Raw genomic sequence first — 16,037 nt, 5'->3', positions numbered from 1 at the left:
ACGCAACCTTCACTTGTATGAATAAATAAGCCTAAATAAGAAAGAGAAATAATCGAGGCTTATTTTATTCACACAAAAACATCACCGGCAATATCGCCATCCCTGAAGAGTATAATGAGCAATCTTTGCATTCTACCTGCACTAGCACTCATCGGGCACAAACTTGGTGACTAAGAAACAAATCTTGGTGAAGTTAAAAAAACAAAAAAAACATCGTTGATCCCTCCGTCATAGCCATCGGAAACGTGTCCTCGCAGAAGTAGTTGAATGTTTATCATACATTGATATACGAGAGCTTGCACAATGTCTATTGGCATTTGGCGGCTATAGCACTGCTTGATGTGGACTCACTCTGACGCCTGGTAGCACATCTCCATCCCGACGAATAACGTCCATGAACATTATTAAACCTTTGTGGTAGCTGTAGTAGTTATCACACACCTGGGCACAACATATGGTGAATCCCGCGCAAAGATGGCGTCAACATGCACATAATAAACACTAACTCGACATGAACTCTTTCAAAGCGTCGTCATTTAAGGAGAGAAACGGCAAGGTGTGCCCTCCCATGTAGTGCCAGTAGACTCAGCTGTATACGGCGGAGAAACACCGTTAGTCCTTTTGGAAGCGGTCCCTACGCTGGCGAGGAGGCATCACACGCTGACGCGGAAGGCGAATCGCGCAGGGCTGGGCAGTATCGCGATACAAGAGTATCGCGATAGTATTTCAGAGATACTTTTGAGTATCTGTATTTCTGTATCGAGATACATTTGAAAAATGTATTTGTATCTCAGTAGTGAAATACATTTACGATGTATCGATACATCGTAAATGTATCGATACATCGTAAATACAGGCGATCGCCTGTATCGCGATACTATGCTGGACACGGGTATCTCGTTACATTGTTTTTTGTGTCGGAAATGAGTTGAGGTGTGTTTCCAATGGGGGAATGGTGTTTTTTTTTCTTTTTCGTGCCAAGACAAGCAAAGGCGCGCCGCCGGTCGCCGACAGATAGGGCGGCGATGGTTTCCACTCAAGCACAGAATGGTCCATGTGGTAAAGCGCGCGACGCCGCAGACGGCAGAATCGCGGGGGCAGTGTTGTCGGCCTCTGCCGACGAAAGTCGCTGTCTCTCAAGGTCAGTGCAGCACGCCTAATTTTTTTCAGGTGGCAAGCTATTACTTCGCGACCCCACGCGCGGATACCGCCTTGGAACAGGCTTTGCAATGCTTCGCGTGCATTCAGTTCTCAAAGCGGCGGCACTTCCAAGAGCAGTTCCCGTAGTCGCGGCGGAAGGGACTAGAAGATGACTATCTTTGACGCGCTTTCAGCCACCTCTCCAATGTCAGGGTGCGTTCCTAATTGATTACATGCGTGAAACGGTCTTTTGTGGTAGCAGGCTCCCCCACCGCCGGAGCCGACTTCGCCTGTTGCGGCTTTCTGAAATGGGTGCTGGTAGCGTCGGTGGTGATGACAGCTTCATTGAAGCCGACAGGGTCAGACGGCTTAGGATTCCGAAGATGGGGACAGACTTCGGATTCTGAACAGTCAGAACAACCCAAGTGAGGGCGGAAGCGTTTCGGTATCTAGATGACCCGAGAAGAGATATCGCCACGCTGTAGGGCAATCTGGCTATGAAGGCGATATTTATTCACTATAATACGAATTTGTGCTCGCCTTCAGCGGTAGACAGACTTTTTTTCTTTCGTGAGTCTTGTGCTGAGGCTGAACCGACGCTGTTAGAAGACAGCCTATTTGAGATGCTCACACAGTAACCTTCTCAGCAAAGCAGATCTTATGTGCAAAGTAAATGCATACTTTTTCTCAATTCACTGGTGTTCATTAGTGATTCGAGTGATTTGCATAAAGTGTGCTATTTCTAGCATAGCTTAGTTTGTTCGCCAAGTGTGTCGATTTCGGTGTCCAATCCTTGTTACTGTTGCTGTGAAATAGTGTATTTTTATTGCAATTGATACTTGTAATTATGTCATTATTGCTAATTATGTACTTTGTCCATCCCCTCCCCTGCAATGTCTTAATGGCGCTGAGGGTACTGTAATAAATAAATAAATGAGCTGAACGTTTCGATGCACTGTAACTTTAATTACAACATTATGCTGCACTAATAAGTGTCTTTGCGTAGTATGAGCATCCTTCAAATACAGGAACAGAAGTACACAGGACAGGTTCCTTGTCCCTTTTTGTGAGCGCTGCACAGTCCTAAGTATGAATCAATACCAACTCGCTCAATTTTCTATTCTAAGTGATTTTATTCGGAAGAACATGCTAATATAAAGGTGAAGAACAACACAAAAAAGGAACAGAAAACATATAAACTTTGTAATAATCTGCAGGTTCCGCTTAGGTATTGAAATTCCGCGTCACTTAGCGCGATAGGAAGCGGCAATGTTCGTGGCAAATGCGGGATCAATCACACGTTTCAGTACACAGAATGCAAAGAAGCCATCGTCTATCAAATCCCATTATCATGCGGAAAATCATACATTGGACAGAGCGGATGGTGTGTCAATATCCGTCTTAGGGAGCATGAGCGTTCACTGTCAGACACAAAACCATTTTCACTCGCCGCCCATTGTAAACAATGCGGCTGCACACCATTCTTCGCCGACACTATGATTCTGTCACGTCATAGACAACAGATGGCAAGAGAAGTCATCGAAGCGTTCCACATTCAAAGGAAAGGGAAAAATGTATCAGTCTACCATCTATAGCGCTAAGTTAGCGCTATAGATGGTAGACTTGGTTGAATAAGCACGCCGGGAAATTTGATAATACCTTGTAATGCCACAGTATCTGGTCATTCTGTCCTTCTCTAAATATGAGCTGCTTTCTTTTTCACGTGCTGTATCACAGTTTTCGGACAAACTACCGACACACGTGTCTGCACGAGACCACTGTCTCTTATAAAAATAACCTTCACTCATTCATGCTTGCATCGCTGATTAATTAAACATGAAATGGATTTGTAGTGTTCCACTCGTTTTCTTCCTCACGCGCTGTTGTTATGTTTATATCACCTCATATACCATAGGGGGCCCTATTACAAATCCTGCGATTGCTACGGGGCCGCACCTTCGCATAACGACCAATGTATAGCCCGTCGTGACAAAAAAATAATAATAATAAAGATACTTGTGAATTTGGTTGTGGTGCCGTAACCCTGTCGGGGTCATTCATCCTAGGTTACGATGAAATCCACAAAAACGTTGAAAACCCACAAAGATCCTGCAAGCTTGACGATGACTTGTGCACTGCCGCAAGAATTCGCAGAGCACACCATGGAGTAAACAAAGCGAACGAAAAACCGCGAAACAGGCTCAACGGCTGCATAAATCTATGGTTGCTTACCACTTTTTCACATCAAGGATTTTTTTCCAAGTAAGCGTGGAACAAAATATTCCAGTAAAAAATTAGCAAAACTATACGTTTGCAAAGAAAAACCGTTGTTAGCTACGAATCATACCAATTTAAAATGGCCCCTGCGTTCATGTAAAGCATTCCGATAGATTTTTGTAGCGTTAGCTACACTGAAGCCGAGCCAGTTTCGCGCGCCTCCTCGAGAGCCGTGCTGCGCATGCGCGAGGATCAGTGATGTCACGCAGCTGGCGCACCGGAGCCGGCACCTCCCGCGCACTCCGCCGCCGGTCTGCGCATTCCAGAGACAGTGACGTCGTAGCCGTGGCAGACGCACTGGTGCCGGCGCGCGCGCATCTATTCGCCTTCGCTGTGCAGTCGGCGTCTGACACTGCGCTGGAGCCGCTTGATAGCGCCTCTGAGTAGCGTTTGTCAGTGTGGTATAGCCTTCGAGAAGGAGAGCGCAAATGCTGCTCAACGGCGCAGAAGATCGGAGAAGCTTAACTCATCGGATCCCGAAGTAGTTGCCTGGAAATTAGCGGTTGAGCGTAGGAAGAACGAACAGAAGAAGGCTAAACGTGCTGCGGAGACACGAAAAGCTAAGAATAATCAGCTAAATCTTTGCTAACGCTACGCTTTTTGTGTCCTTAGCCGAGCTAAGCCACTGCAACATTTTTTTAAAGTACCTGCAACATGGTGGCAGCATTAACAAAAAAGAAGCCAGTGACAGAACATTTCTTTCTCGAATTCGTTGTTTCTCGCGCGGAAGTGGTGTTTCTTTTCGTATTTTCATGCAAGTATTTTCCTCCCACAGGGGAATTGTGGGGATCTGGGTGAGCTGTTTTGCTTTGATGATGTTTTTATGAAAATCGTTGGTGCCACGACACTTTGCGGTGCTCTTTTTGGTTCTAAGTAACAGTTTAGTTTTTTGTATATATCCAGAGAAAAGGCTTCAGTAATGTGTCCGCAACATTGACTTGGGAGCTCCACATTGAGGTATTTCCGGAAGGTCTCAGGGAGATGGTGTGGCTGAATGAATATATGCCGGAGATAAATGTCAGGTCATGGTTTGTACATCATGTCCTGCACGTCATGCATGTGTCATGTCCTACATGACGCGGCCTTCGTGCACTCACGACCCTTTCATCAACTTGTCATGAACGAAAACTGGCATGGCATGATTATATGACAAATGTAAATGATAGATCACGACATGAACATCATGTCATGCGTGTCGTGTACCTCAGGACATACATAAGATCACTGCGCTCTCGCAGTCATGTCATGAACTAATCAAAGTAGACGATTCGGCCATTTGGTGATTCACGATCTAGGCAGACATGATGCCTTCAGGCAGTATGCGAGGGATTATTGGTCAGCTGCCAGCTCGTAAAAAGATCACGTGCTACGTGACGCCAAAGAGGCAGAAAAAGAGTGTTCCACACTCGCCGCCATGGCTGCGATCGGCGCTGACTAACACTCCTAGGTTTAAATGCACATATATACCCTATCAAGTGGACGGGGGGATGACCGCCGCCGTAGCTCAGTGGTAGAGCATCGGACGCGTTATTCGAAGGTCGCAGGTGCGGTCCCTGCCGGCGGCAAGTTATCTTTTCGTCCACTTTACTTTCTTCACATTTATATCCCAATTATTACAAATAACATCTATACTTTCCTTGGCATTATTGTCTGTTAGTTCTCATTAATATCGGAAGAAAACCAGGATGACAAGCAGACGGGGGCAAGCGCAGACTATCAACTAAAGGTTTATTTTGTACAGAGCATATATACATGACTTATAACAGCAAGTGACAGAGAACAAGATAAGCTATCGGTTTAAAAAACCGCAACACTTGGACACACAACAGGGCAATTGGGAAGTCTCATTGCCGCTTGCCGTGCTCGCCACTTGGCAGGAACTGTAGCGCTTTATCCAAAAAAGCAATAGACGGTTTGCTGACGCAGGCGTCTGTTTCTCGCGCATTGTCTCGGCTTCAATAATTAGACGGGTACTATCACCTTCGTGCTTCTGCATTACAACAGTGTTTTTAAACTGTGCATGGCAACCACGCGTGATGACGTGCTGTGTCAAGAAACCTTCCTTGCCGTTCCGTACATTACGTGCGTGTTCACGCAGGCATTTTACTTCATTTCATTTATTTGGCCATTTTCACAAAATGCCCCCGAATGGGGCAAAAGGAGAGTGTCTGTCTCCTGACTTGGCCCACTCGCCCACTCTTCGTGAGGCACTTCGGGTAGGTACAGCAAGACAACACATAGAAATACACAACAATACACATACAAACAATAAATAAAGGAGGAATACTACAATAGGAGAAACATATGACAAAGATGCAAGCACAGCTGTTCAGCTCAGCGAGAAATACAAAATGCACTGTGATCAGGGCCATTTAACATATATTCAAGTACATGCAAATAAATGTAATGTGGAAAACAATGGATACATTAACTACATTAAATTCATTACATACATTAAATACTTTCACCACCTGCACCATAACATTGTGTTCGAATTGTTACATTCATAATTCGTTTCCTAAATTGTGAAATGTCTGTAGTCTCCCTAGCGTATTCAATTATTTCAGGAATCTTGTTTGAGGCATTCATTAAGGCATCCATCTCCCAGTCTCCGCGATGAAACAAGTGCCGCATGATAACGGAATCCTGTACACTACGTATCGCGTGACATCCAACAAACTGGGTTTTAAGCCTGACATTGCAAAAGCGTGTTTAAGCTTGTGAGCATTTTTTTAAAACCTCTAGCTTATCTTGTTCTCTGTCACTTCCTGTTATAAGTCATTTATATATGCTCTGCAAAAAAAAAAATGTTGCAGTGGCTTAGTTCGGCTATGCCAGGCAGGGGCGTAGCCAAGTGGGGGGCTGGGGGGTTCAAACCCCCCAAAATTTTTCAATTTTGCTTGCGTATATGTACAGGCACACATACAAACGCACGCACGAACATAAATAAAGTATGGTTGAACCCCCCCCACCACCCGAAAAACATTTCTGGCTACGCCCCTGATGCCAGGATATACGTAGCGTTAGCAAAGGTTCAGCTGATTATTCTTAGCTTTTCGTGTCTCCGCAGCACGTTTAGCCTTCTTCTGTTCATTCTTCCTACTCTAAACCGCTAATTGCCAGGCAACTACTTTGGAATCCGATGAGTTAAGCTTCTCCGCTCTTCTGCGCCGTTGAGCAGCATTTGCGCTCTCCTTCTCCATGGCTATACCACACTGACAAACGCCAGTCAGAGGCGCTATAAAGCGGCTCCAGCGCAGTGTCAGACGGCGACTGCACAGCGAAGGCGAATAGCTGCGCGCGCGCCGGCGCCAGTGCGTCTGCCACGGCTACGATGTCACTGTCTCCGGAATGCGCAGACCTGCGGCGACGAGTCGTGCGCGGCGGCGGCGGAGTGCGCGGGAGGTGCCGGCTCCGGTGCGCCAGCTGCGTGACATCACTGATCCTCGCGCATGCGCAGCACGACTCTTGAGGAGGCGCGTGAAACTGGCTCGGCTAGGCCAGTGTAGCTAACGCTTCAAAAATAAACTTTCAGTTGATAGTCTGCGCTTTTCCTTGTCTGGTTGTCGTCCTTGTTTTTTCCCGCGCAGTATATCTAGAACATGTTATCAACCTCATATGTGACAAAATCGGTGTGACGTGACATTAGTGCGTGACAAACCTTAATTGTGGGTCATTACATGAATTGCATGACATTGCATGGCTCGTACGCCATGGCATGCATGACAAGGCGCCATCCTGAGGTCATAGTGGTGGTTTCATTACTTTGCTATACACGGAAATATGCATGAAATGACGTTCCCGTATGACGAACACCAACGACCGTTAACATGAAGGTTCATCACATACGTGTTACTTGTATCCTTACATGAATAACACAAATGACATGATGTAAACGTCGTGAAGCCGTTGCGGTTGTTTCATTGGCTTGGTTTACACACGAATCTGCGTACTACATGCATGCATGCAAACTTGCGATCCTGAATGATATGCCATGGCGTGAATGCCTTTATTTGTCTCAAACTCAAGCAATACGTGGTGTGCAGCTCACTTTGAATGTTTCGCATTGCATCGATTCTCACAGTACGTGGAATCTGCCGGCATTCTTACTCATGAGCCGTGTATAGAGAACCCAAGCTCAAGTTTGCGGCGCGACGACAGCGCCGCGCTGCGGCTCTGGAGAGGAGCTCTGGCGCAACTGGGTGCAAGCGCAGCCGACTCTACCTGTTTGTCGGCAGCAGGAACACGCGCGCGCGCGCGCTGCTCAGTCGGTGCGGGGAACTGGGGCGCCGTGCCGACAGCTTGGCGCGCTGAACCGAGAGGCTTGCTGTGCGAAGCTGCATTTCCACGTTGGCAGAAGCGACCCCGCGGAAGCGCAAGCGAGGTCCGAAGTATTGCGGTGTCGTGGCCAGCCACAACAGTGCAGACAACACCAAGGCACGCGATTCACGTGTGAAAATGTATCGGTTCCCAGGCGTGTCGCACGAGAAATAAAGGGGGCAAGCGTGGACAGCTGACAGCGCTGTCTCGCCTTCTATTTTGGCTGTCTGAGTTCATCGCTTTCGTTCGTTTCGACTACCTGAATCGGTACGTAACGCGGCGCATGCATGCAGCGACTACAGTAATGATTACACGCTGTCTTCTCGAATTGTGATAGTCCACGCAGTTATGTTTGTAGGTGAAAAAACTTTGTGTTTTGATTCTCCGTGTTCGTGAGACCTACCCGTCCTTGTTGAACGTTCACACTCGCGTTATACCGCGGTTAGCGTTGCGCTGTTGGTTGAATTCAACTGAACTCGGCACATTGTCAGAAGTTCGGCGCCTGCAATTCACGCGTCGGAAAGGCTGCTTTACCACCTTCTGACTTTGCGCGATTTTCTAGCCGCGTTCGCGCAGCGGGTTTTATACGCCTGTCAAGTCGATATCGTCATAAAAAGAGAGTGCAAGCATGACTGTGGTGGTTCTTGGGCCCTCAGATGCAGGAAAACCAAGGCACGAACAAGAAACACATTTATCGACTTGACACACACACAATTACGCACGATTTGTCTGACTGAACAATACAAATATCCCTCAAGTCTTAAATCTTAGAGTTTTTAACCCACACGTGAGAGGATCGGCGCGTCCTGACGTATAGGCCCGTCGAACGTCACTCACAGTACCGCAGTCAGGTAGCGACGATGCCAGCACGAAGCGGACAGGTGCGTGATGAAGTCGTGCGAAGGTGCACGAGCAGACGACGACCTGCTCGTCGCGGAACGCACAGGCCCACGCTGACGACGTCCAACTCGGACGTGGAACCACGGCCACGATCTCGGCTCCGGAAAAGGGTCAGCTTGGACGCGGCACCGAGGCCACGATCTCGGCTCCGGAACGGGGTCAGCTCGGGTTGTGCCGGAACCGCCTGGACGTGGCACCAAGGCCACGATCTCGGCTCCTGGCCCGCACGCTCACTCACCACAGGAACAGCTGCTAGGCCCGGCCCGTAACGCTTGCTCGTTCCCGGGACACACCAAGCTCGTCCCGGCTGGTGTGGTCGGACCAGCTCGGTCTCTTTTGTCTCTCGGCCGAACGACCGGCGCTCTGGCTACCTGGCCGCGTTCTTCGAGCCCGGCGACGTTCTAGTAGTAGTAGTAGTAGCCTCTACTGCATGGCTCATACCCACTCTGGGGGATTGGCCAGGAAGTCAGGGGCGTAGCCAGAAATTTTTTTCGGGGGGGGGGGGGGGGGTTCAACCATACTTTATGTATGTTCGTGCGTGCGTGCGTTTGTATGTGTGCGTGTATTTATACGCAAGCAAAACTGAAAAATTTCGGGGGGGGGGGTTGAACCCCCAACCGCCCCCCCCCCCTTGGCTACGCCCCTGCAGGAAGTCATCTTATTAAAAAAAGGTTTTTTTTAAAGTATTTTCTGCAGCTCTTGTTCTTGTTCACCTTCCACTTTGGCTCACACCCACTGTGGGGGATTGGCCAAGAATTGAGTGGTTTTTTAAATGTTATAAAACTTTAGAAGGGAGGTTACAGAACAGAAAATTTGAAATGAAATTTTGACGCTTGATCAAATATGATCTCGAGCTTCGCGAGCGACTCGCTCGCGCACACCGTCATCGTCGTCTCTGGTTCGGCGTACTCTCTTGTGGGTTATAGTCTCTTACCCCACTTCCAGTTATAGTCTCTTACTACTATGACGCGAGAGCCGAAAAAACGAGGCGAGCAGTGGATCTTGCTTCACAGTGGTTAAAGCTCAGCTAGCTGCCTCGCGTCTTAATCGGCGGGTGATTCTCCAGTGGCACGGAGGACTTGACTCTAACATTCTCAGGAAACAGTGCCATGGCCGTATAATTTCTTTCTTTCGCACGCCGCAAACGCTTGTTCACGAAAGTACACGGCTGCATGCTACTGTAAGCATGCCATATCAAAACAACAATCATATGATTCGTAGTTCACACCGCAGAACATCGATAGCGTGTACGGCTTCATTTCGGAGTGCATGTAGACCATTATTCACCTTTAACATGACAGAATGAGACTTACCTCGAGGTATACGTCCTACACGGTGTAATCGCGACTTGGGAAATGCATTTCGCCTTGAGTCGGGCGTCGTTGTCGTCAACCGTCTGCTCTGCACCGTAAAAATGATTGACGAGCCTTTCTCCTTTTATCAAGTTCGCTTTACGGAAGTGCCAGTCAAGTTTGAAGATCCTTTTGAAGCCGCACTGCAAGCAGTACATTGTGAGGCGCCGCAAGTGCATCGCGAGAGCTCTGCACGTGCACAGAAGCGAGCGGCAGCGCGTTGAAGAGAAGGGAAGACGCGCGTTGCTTGCACCCAGTTTGTATTTTTATGCCAGAGATCGCACTGCCTGTCAAGAGCAGCAGCGCTAGTGAGCGATGCTTGGGGAGCCTATAAGCGTATATATTGCCCTAAATAAAACAGCATCGTACAGAGAAAGTCGGGTACCAAAGACTCGCGCTTGGAGGTGAAGAAAATGCACGCCGTTTCTGCATATGTCACACTTCTCGTCTGCAGACCAAACTGGCAGGATGCTTCTTTTTTCCACCATTGTTCTTTTACGCGATTCTATTGAGGTCATCATATTTTGCTAATTGAGATAGGTTTGCTATTCATCGCACACCTTTTGGTCTCTTCGCAGATGCCGAGGTGATCGCCCTTTGAAAATGTTCGATGAGAGATAATGTTAGTTGCTGATATTTCGATGTTTCCTAAGGGTGGCGCATAAATATAAGAACAGGCGCTCATATACACTTCACGGAGCGAAGGAAGAGACAATTTATTCTTGTGTCTCGTCGTCAATTTGGCCCTGCGGCATAAATTAAACATCTCGCTTTCATCGATCCTTTTGGTACTGCTGATTGTGACGATATCGCTGCGAAAGCGAAAACGGCGAAAATAAGGCAGTTATAAATTGATTCGAACAGACAAACCACCTTGTGCCCCGACTACAGCGACCAACAATGGGAACTTTTTGTATCGGAAGCCTACCCCAAATTGGTGAGTCCGACAGAAAACGAGCTTCGATAAAAAAGAATCACCCCATCTCCACGAAGTGAATGATGATGAGTGGGCGAAGCACGTGGGGATCGTTCGGTGTTACCGTATATCACCCGTCACTCTCGTGTGTTTTTCACTGCAGCGTGCATTCTGCTGTCACATGATTGATGGGTGCTTAATGTTGGTGTTTTTACGGTGTTTTGTCATTTTATTTTTGTGCTTGTTCACCTTTTGTTACCCTTTAGATGTTTTGTTTTTACAGTGTCTTGTCATTTTATTTTTGTGCTTGTTCACCTTTTGTTACGCTTTATTCACAGATGTTTCCGGTTTCTATTGCACACGGTGCTGTTAAACCTCTTTTCACAGATGTTTTCGGTTTCGATTGTACACGGTGCTGTGGGTTTCGGTTTCGTGTACCGTGGCGGCCGGACGGGCCAACAAGAGGAAGAAGACTTCTCCATGGCGCGAGCACGCGCTCACTTATCAGCATCAAGGCGCTCGAAGAGCAAGAGGAAGAAGACTTCTCCTTGGCGCGAGCGCTGTCGGTTTCGGTTTCGTGTACCATGACGGCCGGACGGGGATGAATGGACAAGCCTCGACCAACAAGATGAAGAAGACTTCTTCATTGCGCGAGCGAGCACTCACTTATCATCATCAAGGCGCTCGAAGAGCAAGAGGAAAAAAAAATCACAGCATATCCACGGGGTGAATGATGATGAGTGGGGCGAAGCTACGGAGGGAATCATCTGTAAACCATGAAACTCTTCCGTGAAATGCGCCCAGTACATAATATAAAGAGTGTGAAACATCGTGTATATATTAAACATCAAACTTTTATTGTACTGTTGGTTTACGTGGTCCCTTCATTATCACTTGTGATCGGTGAAATGCAAGGAAGAAGTCCGCTCCCGAGCGAAAGAGCGCCAAGAGCGACCGCATTCCCCGCTCGCCCTGTGCGAATTAAAGACAAGGCTAGAGGGAAGACAGGACGCGCGTTCCACGACGCGAGGTCGGTAGCATGCCCAACGAAAGCCAACGGAACGCGATCGTGCAAGTGCTCCGGCTTCGCATCGCCTCATGGTTCCATTTAGCGTCCCAAAACCAAACATATTGCTCAAGGTGTGCCTTGCGTTTTTCGTAGAAATAATTTCTTTATCGTGTACATTAAGACGAAAAGTTGAAAGCTCACTAGAGTGTATCGCCCGCAAAGTATGTCTTTTAGTGTGATTTAACTCTCGTACGGCAGGGTCCTCGCGCCGTTGCCGGTCCACCTCGCCCGTTGACGATCGGGCGAGGTGGACTACTACTACTACTACACTTTAAGAAAAACATCTGGCGTTCTTTCGTTCTGCTTTTACAAAACATCTGGCGTCTTTCGTTGGTTTATTTCATCAATCAACGGCGTTTTGAACAAAATTTTTATTGTTTAATCACGCACAGGAGAAATCTCACCAGGCACTACCTTGGAGGTAAACAATGGCTGCTAATGGCAATGAGAGACAGAAGAAGTCGGCTTTTAGCTAACACTTACACTTCTACTTCTACTAACGTTTCCTACTGGAACATGCCAATGGCTGCTAATGGGGAATGAGAGACAGAAGAATTCGGCTTTTAGTTAACGCGCACGCTGCGAATTTTTTTTTTTTCAACAACGCACAGGAGAAATCTCCCACCGGCACCACCTTGGAGGTCAAAGCGTAAGACTTGTTACTCACTACTACGAGCACGACTACGAGGGACGAACGGGTGCCGCCTTAAGGAGCTTCGCCCCTAAAAATCACAGCATATCCACGGAGTGAATGATGATGAGTGGGCGAAGCTGCGGAGGTTCATCGGTAAACCGTGAATCTTCCGTGAATTCTGCCCAGTACATCGTCACCGACGTGAGATCGGGCGCGTTTATACTAAAGGTTCGATGAGAGTTATGACGACTTGCAGCTCACTTTAATTTTACATGTACGCTGTGAATTTTCATTGTTTAGAAAACCATTGCTTTAGAAAACATCTGGCGTCTTTCGTTAAGCAGCTGGCGTCTTTTCGTTTTGCTTTAGAAACATCTGGCGTCTTTTCGTTTTGCTTTTAGAAAACATCTGGCGTCTTTCGTTGGTTTATTTCATCAATCAACGGCGTTTTGAACAAAATTTTTATTGTTTAATCACGCACAGGAGAAATCTCACTAGGCACTACCTTGGAGGTAAACAATGGCTGCTAATGGGAATGAGAGACAGAAGAAGTCGGCTTTTAGCTAACACTTACACTTCTACTTCTACTAACGTTTCCTACTGGAACATGCCAATGGCTGCTAATGGGGAATGAGAGACAGAAGAATTCGGCTTTTAGTTAACGCGCACGCTGCGAATTTTTTATTGTTCAACAACGCACAGGAGAAATCTCCCACCGGCACCACCTTGGAGGTCTAGATCTGGTACTAGCGTTACGACTGGTTACGCACTACGAGGGACGAACGGGTGCCGCTTTAAGGAGCTTCGCCCCTAAAAGACTTCGCCTTGGCGCGAGTGCTGTCTGTTTCGGTTTCGTGTACCGTGACGGCCGGACGTAGATGGACGGACAAGCCTCGGTCCTAAGCCCCTAAAATGGTGGAAATGCAGCGATAACACGCTTCTCACAATGGCCCGACTTCGGTCCCTGGCTTTACGGGGTGTAAAGGCAGGAAGTAAGCAGTTCTTGGAATGCAACATGAGGGGTCCTAAGCCGCAATTATCGTATGAAACCTGCATGGTCTAACTCAGCACTTTAATAAATGGCAGGACAGATCTGAGTAAAAGTATGGGGTCTGCGCTCCTCTTAGGTGATGGCGCTCCCCTTAGGTGATGACGGCGGGTGCTTCTGCCCCGCTAATCGAAGCATTGTGCAAAGTCTCTGTTGATGGGGCTATAGGACGCCAAGAGAGTATTTGGGGCGAATAGAGAAAATGACCAGGATGCAAGGCGCTTGGCAACACCTGGAAAGACGCGAACAAGGGCTCTAATCGCGTAGGTCAGACTCCAGTCACACTCACTAATTTGGAAAGTGACAGAACATCTCATGAGTCATGGCCATGACTCTAGTGGACAAGACAAGAGCGCCCGCTTCTCTCTCTCTCTCTCGGCCTTGAAATCTACGGAAACGAAGGAGACAAAGCTTCCGCTATACTAGCTCTACTGCTCTACCTGTGCATCTTTCCTTTCGTGCCTCTTTCTGTCCTTAATAACAACACCTTTGGGCTTCTGAGCCCCAGCTCATTCTGCGATGCAACAGAGATCTCTGAGATTTTATAGCATATGCTCCATAAATAAGGTGTAAGTACATGAGTTAGTGCATGAATAGTAAACATTGGTTAATGTAATTTCAAAGTTTTTTCATTATATTTGAAAAGTATTAGTAAGGTGTTGTGATTAGCTGTTATCAGCTGTAATTTGAATGCAATATATTTACATTAAACATTCTAGCAAAGTAAGTAGGAAGGAGTTAATTTTTAGGAGTACTTTTGCCACCTAATATATTTAGTTGCATTGGACATGCTACATTCTTTTGTAGCGTTGGCTACACTGGCCTAGCCGAGCCAGTTTCGCGCGCCTCCTCAAGAGCCGTGCTGCGCATGCGCGAGGATCAGTGATGTCACTGTGATGCAGGTTCTTTTTTTTTCTCTCTGTTTTCGACAGATCTTTTTACGACGTGAGCGTCGGAGAGCATGATCAAGGACGAAGCCGTTGGTTTAAACACAAACACACAAAACTTTAATAAACCATTAGAGAGGGGGAAAAATCTACAAAACACTGAACAAAAGGTTCACTACACACGGCAAAACGTTCTTAACCACAAACAAAGCACCAGTTCGAAGTTTTAAGTTAAGCGTTATAGTTCCGGCGCGGTTGAACAGCGGAGCTGGGAAGAATGCTAGTCTGGTCTCACCCACTAGCGGAGGCTTGGCCGGAGGACCGTAGAGTTGACGGGTCTGCCTGGTGTTGACGAGGGGACGGTAGATGCTCGGCAATGCATGACGAAGCCAAGATTAGCCCGATGAGGCGGCTCGATGCAAGACTCGGGCCCGTAGCCCAACCGCCGTTGCTTTGCCTGCACCGGGATCAGCAGGCCTTGCTCTCGAACGGACGAACCGTTGAAGTTCGCCCTCCCTGGACGCCGCGGCCCGAAGGTCCCGGCCGGGTGAAGTCCTGAAGGGTTGGGCCCGTAACCAGACTGCCCGTCTTCAGCGCCCGGCTACCGCCTTGCTGTCCCGTTCGCCTCGAACTGCCAACTCTCTTGTCTTCCAGGCTTTCCTCGACCTCAGGCACACTTGTTTCCTTTTGATTGGCGCTGAGGAACTGCGTGGTGATCATCCATTGGCTTCCGGTAGCTCCGTGTTTTTACCGCATTGCATCTTGTTTACTTTTTATTTTCCTTCTTGCGCCTCGCGCTCTTACGCGCCACGGTCCTCGACGTCGTCGCTTTTGTATAGGGAATCCCGCACGTGCCTTCAGTCTTCTTTTCACGTCGCGCACTTTTCAAACATACACCTAACGCGCACCACTGTCATCACAGTCACGCAGCTGGCGCACCGGAGCCGGCATCTCTCGCGCACTCCGCCACCGCCGCCGGTCTGCGCATTCTAGAGACAGGTCGTAGCCGTGGCAGACGCACTGGCGCCGGCGCGCGCGCAGCTTTTCGCCTTCGCTGTGCAGTCGCCGTCTGACACTGCGCTGGAGCCGCTTGATAGCGCCTCTGACTGGTGTTTGCCAGTGTGGTATAGCCATGGAGGAGAGTGCGAATGCTGCTCAACGGCGCAGAAGAGCGGAGAAGCTTAACTCATCGGATCCCGAATTAGTTGCCTGGCAATTAGCGGTTCAGCGTAGGAAGAATGAACAGAAGAAGGCTAAACGTGCTGCTAAGACACGGAAATCCAAGAATAATCAGCTGAACCTTTGCTAACGCTACGTATATCCTGGCATAGCCGAGCTAAGCCACTGCAACATTTTCCTTTTTGTTTTTATTTACTGATCGAGCATTTTACCTCATTTGCGATGTCTTATACTCCCCATGTAACGCCAATCTCTCATTGCAATGCCAGACAGGGGTTGTGGGTACCTTGACAAATAAAGTTGTTCACTTTAGAT

Source organism: Rhipicephalus sanguineus, chromosome 6 (assembly GCF_013339695.2).
Source record: "Rhipicephalus sanguineus isolate Rsan-2018 chromosome 6, BIME_Rsan_1.4, whole genome shotgun sequence".
NCBI lineage: Eukaryota > Metazoa > Arthropoda > Arachnida > Ixodida > Ixodidae > Rhipicephalus > Rhipicephalus sanguineus.
The sequence above is the reverse complement of the archived record's forward strand: the minus strand, read 5'-3'. Positions refer to the sequence as shown.